This window comes from Halyomorpha halys, unplaced genomic scaffold (genome assembly GCF_000696795.3).
Source record: "Halyomorpha halys isolate HHAL.00 unplaced genomic scaffold, Hhal_1.1 Scaffold945.1, whole genome shotgun sequence".
NCBI classification, from domain to species: domain Eukaryota; kingdom Metazoa; phylum Arthropoda; class Insecta; order Hemiptera; family Pentatomidae; genus Halyomorpha; species Halyomorpha halys.
In genome coordinates, this window is record NW_027107924.1 from 346,610 (window position 1) to 357,025 (window position 10,416).

The 10,416-nt window shown below is 30.3% G+C and overlaps 1 protein-coding gene across 5 annotated transcripts in view; it reads left to right on the forward strand.

The window, feature by feature from the left end:
• msi (musashi) overlaps positions 1–10,416 on the forward strand; it is a 562,348-nt gene that overhangs the window by 304,012 nt on the left and 247,920 nt on the right. For all 5 annotated transcript variants that reach the window (XM_067046277.1, XM_067046274.1, XM_067046273.1 and 2 more), the window contains exon 2: positions 54–138. The gene's annotated coding sequence lies outside the window, so the exon portion shown is untranslated. The remainder of the gene's footprint in view (positions 1–53; positions 139–10,416) is intronic.

Here is a 10,416-nt window from a genome sequence, read left to right on the forward strand (position 1 = left end):
TATATATTTAGTACAATTGAACTTCAATATTGAATATTTTTCTTTTTTTGCAGTGGTTAGTGAGCCGAAAGGTTTTTGTTCAAGTGTGAAACTGACCGCCACGCTGTATACTCAAACGGCTCTTAGACTGCCCACTAGGTAAGTGCTACATCATTAATTTATTGTCAACTTTATTACATATTATTTTTATTATTGCTGATTATATATACATGTCATTTTGTCATAAATTTAAAAAATGTTGATTTCTCGTTCAACAATTTTTTTATTTATGAATAGCTATACCTCAGGAACGATTGGTATAGATGTTTGCCAGCGCAAAGATAGTTTAATATGTGTATAAAAAAGTAATTCATAATTTTATCTTCGTAGGGACAGTAGTTTTTATATTTTATTTGCACATAGTTGCAACAACTAGAAATCAATTTATTTTAGGAAATATCCTAAAGACTACTGCACCTAAGAAGATAAACGTTATGAACTATTTTATAGCACAATAAACTAGCTTTATTGTAGTATTTATTTGGTATCAAAATAGTAAAAGAAAACTGTTTATTGTAAGCCAAGGTTTCGCCCCACTTTGCAGGGTATCATCTGGGCTAAATGAAAAAACAAAATACAAACATTTTAGAATTAACAAAATATTGAAATGAAAACATTTCAAAACTATTGTTATGTTTATAAAGTATATAAAAAAGAATTAATAACAATATAAGGAAGTATATATGAAGATAGACTGGAAACAAATTTCTCATAAATATAACTTGGTGTGATAGAAGTTCTAATTATAGATCTAGAGAAATAAATTGTAAGAAACTACTCAGTAATATTAGTTATAAATATGGTGAAGAAGTAGGTAGAAGGTAGAATTGATAGGTGAAGTAGATATTGTATAAGTGAGGTATAGTAATATATAAAAGGGAGATATTAAGAAATTCATATTTTAGTAACTATATCTGTTCTTAAGTGAGGTTTTAGTGATGAGGAAATTATTTGGTATTTGAGGAAATATTGTTTGTTTTATATCCTTATTATCTCCGCGTTCGCTATAATTTATTGTTTAATTTATTAGTCATAACTTCACTTAAAGTGCTAGCTCATTTAAAAACTCACATAGATTTACCTGGTTCAGAAATTTCTTGTAGACATATTAGGGTACTCAATGAATTCCTACTAAAAATACAGGATATCATCCATACAACCTTAAAAGAACATTATTTTTCAACATTCCTTACTGTATGACTCAAGTCCTCCCATATTTAGCCATGTTATGAACTGGTTTGTTGAAGAGCAAGCGAGCACGTCGGTCTTCCAGTGTCCAATTCAGAAGCCGCCTCTATGACTGAACTTTCTTCAATGTTTCACGATTCAGTTCCCAGTTTGAGTCGACCTCTTTGTGTCCTTTGATTTTTTTATTTAATTCCCTCTGTGATGTAACCACTCTTATTCTACCTTAAATTTATTGACTAAGAGGTATTAGTTGCAAAAAAAAATTAAATAAACTATTGGAGAAGTTTGTCGGGGGGTGCGGTCAGCAAAGAACAACATAAATAAACAAAACTATATTTATTTATTTTATGCCGACGTTTCGACCTGAGTTTCAGGTCTTCATCAGGGGTTATGGCGTAGAAGGTAGGCCTGCCACTCAAACTATTATAAACTGTAGTTGATAGGACTCAAGTCTTAACTAAATCTTGCGAATAATAATCTTCTGATCTATCTGTTATATTGTCGAGATCAGATATAAATATAAATAGAAAGCCTAGAAAACTAAAGACGAGTATGACAGAGAAAAAAGCTAAGAGGATAAAATTAGATAAATGGTCTGCTAGGTCCAAAAGAATATGGAAAATAAAATAAGGGAATATTTAAGGAAGATATAAAACAAAATTGTGAAATGAAATTATAAAAAAAGTATACACATGAGAATATATTCTCAGAAATAAGTAATTCATTTCTTTCCTCTTCTTCCTGTACTTATTTCCTTATTTGGTTTTTCCTTTGATATTATATTTTACACCTGTTTCTGACCGATAGTTTCCGTGTTCCCGTTTCTTCCTTAACTCCTCTTCATACAGAACTCTTTGTCTACTACTTTTAGTTTTCTTATTTTTTTATTTCCATGTAACCATAATTGAAATGTATGTAGCAATTTAAAGAGTAAAAATTCTAAAACAAATTGTTCATATTTACCTAAAGTACCTTTCATTGTGTTTATTTGAAATAATTAACTAATTCTAACTGTTGACAGTAAAAAAAAAAAAATCTAAAGAATCTTTGAAAGAATTTGGTAATCAACTAACAGAGAAAAATGAAGAAATAGAGAGAGCAGTTAAAAGACTAAAAATCGGAGACAACCTGGAATCATCCATACACACATTTGCCATAATTTGTTGTAACTATTTTTGGCAGGAACAAAGTTGATATTCGTTATTCGTAATAAAATAAAATATAAATTTATTTGTTTGATGTGCGTACCGGACCAGATTATATTTTTGTTCAAAAGGGTACACATTTAGGGTAGTTCCATGCAAATTTAATATGGATTCGATGAGAACTTTTAAAATCAGTATACGTTAAGGAGTTGCCTTTAATGCTCCTTAAAGAGATAGGTCCTGATGCTCTTTTCTCTAAATTAAGGGGAAGAAACACTTTCAACGATGAAATATGAACTATATAATTATTCGGAGCTGTGAGTGAATCATACAGAGCTAGAGACATAAGACAGGGCTTCGGCTCCAGAGAGATAGGATCGGGGAGTCAATGTTGTAACAGTCATTGTCTGGAAGCGGGCTGAACCAACGTGTCATTAGCGAACGGTTGTAAACACGTCGGCTCTCTTCGGCCTGACTCAGAGGTAGCCTGTCCAGTCCTCACTCCCTGTCGTTTCTTGCTTGTCTCTAGTCAAGATACAATGTCGTTTATAAGTGCTGATAAAAATGTTATCTTGCTTGAGCCGAATGAATGCGATGAAAGTTAAGTAAGAGTCGCGAAACAACGCACAACAAATATATTACAATAAACTCTTGATAAAAATTTTAAAAACGTAGTAGAGAATTATATATTAAATAAGATTAAGCTTTACGAGTCGATTATGTTGAGTTGTATCCTTTGCTGCACCTATTTGGGCCTTGAAGCACATAGAGGAATGGGAAAATTTACAAGCAATTACTATAACGAAAAATCCCACACTTTATGGTATGACTAGAAGAGGCGCCCATTCCTGTGGGATATTACGTTTTAAAGCAAACTTTCTCCTGGTTAATGAAAATAAATAACATGAGTTGTACTTGCTTTACGAAACAATGTTATTTAAAGCTACTGCAGCTAGACTGTAACAACCGGTTGAGCTTGCAATATAATGCAGATTAGAATACAGGAGAACTTCGGAATGTTTGACCCGATACTATTCATTCAAGTAAGTATCAAAATTAGAATGTAGGAGATCTTGGATAGATATAGTGAATATGTCGAAGATAAAGATCTCATGTTATTGCGACAATCGACTTATAACCCGTGGAATAGTAGGGTCTTCATTAAAACGCTCCTCAAAGCTACCTAACAATCTGCTGGCTGATAGCTTACTTGAGAATAATATCCCAATCACGACTCTCCGGTAAATATGCAATTACTCTAAGTGTCGGTCCACTCAAATATACTTTGTACCCATAGAAGCTATGTCCAGCTTGTGGTGGAACGGTATTTCATTTTTCAACAAATTGTCCCGCGCATCAAGAGGACCAAATCCGATTCATGCCGAAGCTAAGAAGTATTAGCCAAAATCAGTTGTATGAATTTCTATCAGTACCCTAGCGATTGGATCTTAAACTTCTTTTTAAGTAACTTTAACTTGGTTTTTAAATTCATTATAATCCAAAATCCTTGATGCTTCTTATTACGTTACAAATAAACTCATTCATAAAGACCTTAACATCCGATTCGTTGGAGATTTGGCCCAAAACATATGCGTCTTTTCATTCCAAACTCCTTACCCATCCTAACCCATTAGTTCTTAATCTCTCATCCTTAACAATCCCTGATAATCCTTCGAGGCGTCTAAAGAAAAGAAGATGGCTATGGGACCTTCTAATTGAAATTAATGCCTGAAGTACCACCATCGGGGGGGAAGGGATCGTTCCCAAGATTTTCTTGTGTAAATAAAACATTCCACAGATTTACTTATTGTATTTATTATTTGTACAGTTGTAAATTACATTAAATAAATTTTTAAAAAAGTTTCATAATGGAGCAAAGTTTTGATTTTCTCAAAAACGGCTCTACAATTTGATTAAACTCAGTACAGGAACTGACAATTATGTAATCTTTAAATGACGAATTTTCAAAAAACTTTCCCCTAAAGTACCTTTAATATTGTTCCACCACTTTGGATTGTTAACAATCGTAAAAATTTTATAAATCTAAACTTTGATTGAATTTGATAACTAACTAAAGAAGAACATGGAGAAATATATAGTTTAGAGACTGAGAAATTTGGGATCGCCGAGCATATCCGATAATTTTTATAATTATAATTATTATTGTATTATTAGAAGGAGCAAAATTGATATTTGTTATTCCCACTTCGAGAAACCTGAAATAAGAATTTTGTAGCAAAAATAAATAAATAACCTTTGTAAATATTCTCCTTCCAGGATGGTAAGTGAAAATTTTGGGATGCACGCACCGCATCATATTTTTTCTCTCCTTTTAGTTTTTTTTTTGTTTACAAATTTATTATCATTACATTACATCATTACTCTTATCATCATCTTTTACCATCATGTCTATTCCCTTTATAATTTTTATGCATGCCCCTACACCGTTCCAACTATATTACTATTAGACAAAAGCCGCTACAACAGTTATTATTAATTTATCAACCTTGTGCGTTGGCAAGCGTCGTCTTTTCTTTGAATTGCCTGTAATAATAAAGTAAGTTCATAAAAAAAATATCAGTAGTAGGAACTGCGTGGTGCGGCACACAGAGCGGAACATTTTATTGCTTCTTGATTGTTTTCAATTCATTATTATGAACTATGGGTTGTTTTTATTACTTTTCCTTGATGTTATCAATCGCATATTAATTAAAATTAACTGGCAAGGCTGAGTATTTTTTTTATCTTCACCATAATGTTTATTTTGACTTTATTTTTTTGGTTGTATTAACATATCATTAAGAAAAAAAAAATAATATCAAGGTTGGTTTTTAAGTAATTCACGGCAAGTACAGACTAAAATTTTAAAAGTTTGATTTTACTAGGCGATGGATTATTTTATTTAATTGATGGAGATTATAATTGTTTACAATAATTATGTCCTTCTATCCCTCTCTACAGAAAACCTTCAAAATAATTTCTGTGTTTATTTTATTAGAATATATTCAAAAGTCCCGATGTTGGCGGCAGTGCGCACTGGGTAAGAGCTTATGGCTTTGATTCATCTTGCCTTTAAATTGGAGGATTTATTCCTAGGGATAAATCATTAAAATTGTACTCCCTAAATTTCAGATCAGAAAAAAATTTAAATTGTACCTATTACATAAACAAAAACTTATCTCCACCTTGACTGCAAAATGGGGCTTTTTGTTTGGCATATATTTGGCAAAAGATATACTGGGCTTGCCCGTTCTTTGACATCTATGCTTAGCCTTAGTCGTTGTTCGAAAATGTTTAAATATTTGGAAATAAAAAATATGAAGATGGTTAAACTTATGGTCTTCCACCTCAGATACTCAACACATAATAGCGATAAAGCAGATTATAATAATCAAAATCTAGTTGCGATATGTATTTTTTTAAAATTTTTGCGATGCACATGTCATCTGAGCTAAAATAGATGAGGAAACAGGTGTTTAAACTCTAGGTTGGATTAAAGTAATTAAGAATATTTTGTTTGTATTTATTTATTACAAGTTAGATGTTTCTTCATATATCATGTATTTTTGCTTTAAAACAAAACATGTTATAATTGTCGATTCTCCCGTCTCTGCTAATTACATGGTTCTTTTCAACAAGTCTCAATATCCAAAACGTATTTTCCTTTGAGATTAGAAACAGTGTGGTACTAGAATGTAAGAGGGGTATAAAATTACGTCTCCTGTCTCGAAGAGATTAAGGAAGGCAAAGACTATAAGGAAACGCGAGGGTGAAACTTTGAAAGGGAGGAAACTGCTTGTTGACAGAGGAGAGACACTGGAAGCGATGCCTTCCGCGTTGGGGTTCTGAATGAAGAGGGCGCTTGGTGGTAGAAAAGCCCTAATTAGCCTGGTGGAGGGGGGGGGGTAGAAAAATAATTGTGACTCCCTTCATAGCTCCCTTGTTACACCAATTAGAATGCACTGCCAACATCTGCAGCTATGTTTACTCCAATTTATTAGAGTAAATGCCTAACATCGCTTCTTTTTTTATTATGATTAAGAATTTTAACGCTATTACATTATCTTCTTTGTACAAAATTATACATCTCACACCAGTGGAGCCTTATTAAATAAACTTTTATTTTGACAAATGGTGGGGCATCCGATGGTGGTTGATATGAAATATTGTTCTATTACCGTTTGGGTTGCTGCATCTTGATATTTTTCTTTTACTCTCTATAAAATCGTAAAAAAGATAATAAATACGATCGAAAATACATCGGATAAACTTATATTAAGAATTTGAGGAGATGAAGGCAAAATTTCGGAATATCAGGTATTTTTCTTAATTTCCTGTGACAAATAGTTTTACCTAAATGGTAATGACTGATATTAAATCTAGAATTAGAATATATATGTAGTATTAAATATATTAAAATAAAATAGAAACAACCGAAGAAAAAGTATTTCTTGAGTAGTGTGGGAAGATAGTAGAATATCCTATGCACAAGTGATACTAATAATCTTTTTAGTCCAAGAGTGCAAGAGGAGAAAAAAATCAGTTATTTCATTGTTGATTAATTTAATGAAAACTATGTTAAATCATTTAGTCTTACTGTAATTGAAAAGTTTATCATAAGAACAACTATCCCTACGAAGATAAGTTGCAGATAAGTGGTGTATACTTAATGTTTCATATTTTTTTTTTTAACTGAAACATTTTTTCTGAACAACTTGAAATGAACTTTTCGTCAATTTAATTTGTAAAAGACCATAAAAACTACTACTCTTATGAAGACAAACTTTATAAAACATTAAACTTGCTTTAATATAAGTGCTAATAGATGTCTGTAAGTCTAAAAATTCCTGAGATATAGTTTACCTAAAATAATTTCACTAAATACTAATCTTTCAGTCATTTTTTAAATGAAATTTTGCTTTTTATAAACTCTATTAGGGCTCATATTTTATCAAATTTACTTTTCTTTAAATGGTGTTCTATGAGGTTTTCTAGTGATTATGATAGTTTTAAGAATGTGGGGCTCTGAGTGAATAATACATTTTGTTTTGAAATAGCCGCTTTTTTTTATTCGCTATACTAACTGTAATTGACAGACTCATCAATTTTGACTCGTAATCACGCATAGATTTCATTGAAATAATAAAAAATAGGGATGAAATAACCGACATTTTTGTCCCCCCGAGCTCTTGTTCTATTCGTGTCTGATATTTTTATATTTTTACTTAGATTACTGTAGTTTCTTTATTTCTCTTTACTCTTTAAAATTTGGATTATTACATGGATTATCACATCCATATACTTGGACTTTTTTAACTCTAATCGTACACTCTTTATTGTTTTAATTTTTTCCTAATTTCTTCTCTAGAAAACAATTAACTTTTTCTAAGCTGAAATCAAACATGAGAGAAAACTCTAAAATAAATTTTTATAATATCGAAAAAATAAATAAAATTTTGAAATAAAAAATTTTGTAATCATCTTCGAACCAAGTTGCCAAAATCTTCTAGAAGTATCAGTTATTTAAAAAACTATTTTTTTCCTTTTATTCTCCTTTATTGTTTTAATATTCCCAAGCATTACTTCCCTAGAACATTTAACCTATTCTTAGCTGAAATCAAACATGAGAGAACAGCAAAATTAATATTTATAATATAGAAATAAAACATTTTAAACAAAAAAAAAATAGATTATTTTCTATTTATCTTTGTAATGAGTGACCCAAATCTTCCAGATATGTAGTTTTCGGGTTATTCATAGAACTATTTTTTTTTGGGAGATCGATGGTTGACCGTGTGTAATAATAAAAACGAAGATGGTCAAAGAAAAACTCAAAAAGTGATTAAACTATTTTTTGCGATCCCACGTTTCGCCACAAGTTACAGGGCTTCATCAAGTCTAAAAAAGCTAAAAACACTTAAATGATGTAAATATGAAAGAGAAAAGTAAATGAAAATGTAATCAGACGTAAAATGAACGTAAAAACTAAATAAGAACAATAACAGTTTATAAACAATTAATGTTAACGGTAATAATAACAGATAAAAACAAGAAATATAGATAATACATGAAAAAAGAGGGATAAGAATCAACGTACTATACAGACTAGAAGTCAAAGCCAAAGTGAACTGTTTGACAGCATGTATGGAAAATAGCGATGATTGACAGCTAAAGTAGTTTACATTTAAAAATAATTTTAAGGCAAACAGTATAGAAAATTAAAGAAATTATTAAAAATAGGCAACCATTAAATGATAATTTACATAATTGGGGGAGGGGAGAAATTTTATTGAAAAAAAAATATAATAAATATACACGGATAGAGTATGCAAAACAAATGAAGTTAAAAGAACTTAATAATTCTTCATTTACTTTATTCATTTATGTTTACATCATTTAAGTGTTGTTTAGCCCTGGTGAAGCCTTGCAACGTGGGACGAAACGTTGGCTCAATATAAATAGTTTAATCATTATTTGAGTTTTTGTTTGACCGTACCCGGTCCATCTTTCTTATTAATATTTTTTTTTCTTTAAATTGAGTGCTATATTGTAACTAACAATACAACAATTGTATATATTGATGACATGAAAGATTTGTGAAGTAACCTATTGGTAGCTCTCCAATTACTATTTTTCAATTCAAATATCTGATTTTTGTATAGATTTTAGAAATGCAATTTTTTTTATATTATTTACCATCAGACTTTTTTTAACCCAACTTTATTTTCCATATAAATAAAACACTTACAGTTTCGGTTTTTATAGGTCGTTGTTTAGATGTTCTGATCAATAGATTAGTATAATAATACCAATGACAGACACATCGATGGGTTTTCTTATTTAGATTTGTGTATAACCATTAACAGAGAATATTTCTGAGTTTTATTATTTTTTAAACTACCGTGGGATGCTTTTATCTTCCTCACATAACGGAGTTAGAAGTTACTTTCGGTTGTTTTTAGCAGTTGCGCAAGTACTGTGCGGCTATAACTCTACCGTACTAAAGCTGTATAATCTCGAGAGTAATAACTACCGCCATTTTGCACGAGCATGAAGAGCTAAGCGAGCACGAACGAGGCTTCTTCCAACACTAGCTATAAGTCGCAGTTACTTTCTAGTCAAGTAAAAGTGAATCGGTTCCAGTAGTTATCCCTAATGACAATAGCCAACTCTCCCACTCCACTAATGGCCACTCTTACTGCTTCCTCATTGTGTATTACGCTACTTAGAATATTATCTCTATTGTCTTAGGGCTGTTATTCTAAGTTGTTATAGTGGAAACGGTTAAGTAATATTTTGTTTTGTGTAATTTAACTTCAAGGTCTTGCGTGAGAATTATTATTCTAGTTATGAAGTTAAAATGAAAACTTCTAGTTTCTTATTAAAGAAAAACATGAAAGATAAGTAAAATTATAAAATTAGTCAACTCTGTAAAACCTAAAGAAAACATAACCTTTAAATATGAAGAAGATGGCCAGTGGTGCGATCATAAGAACAGAAATAGTTTACACCTATATGTTTGCCGACATTCGTCCCACTTTGTACAGCTTCATCAGGTTTAAAAAGAATCCAAAAAAAAAAAACTAACAATATTTTGACATAATAGGATAAAATACAAAGGTAAATTAAGGTAGGGTTAAAATTATATAAATGTAAGTGAAAACAACATTATATACAATTGAAAGGAAGAGTATATAAAATAGACAATAATAAGAATAATCTTTATAATAATAAATCTTTATTCATTTATTATTATCATTATTAATTTTATTGTATTATTTTCTCTAGACTTTTATGTAATCATACCTTCTTTACTCTCCGATTTTTTGTTTTTCTTATTTCTACTTTTCTATTTTTCGTATTGTTAACTCTACTGTTCATTTTAATCTAATAGTTTGCGTTTTTGTTTGTTTTTTTTATATTCTTATGATTGTGTATTTTATATTTATACTATTTTATTTCGTTTTCTCTTATATTTATATTATTTTAACCCTACCTTAATTGATCTTTTTTATTTTATCCCATTATATCAAAATATTTTTAG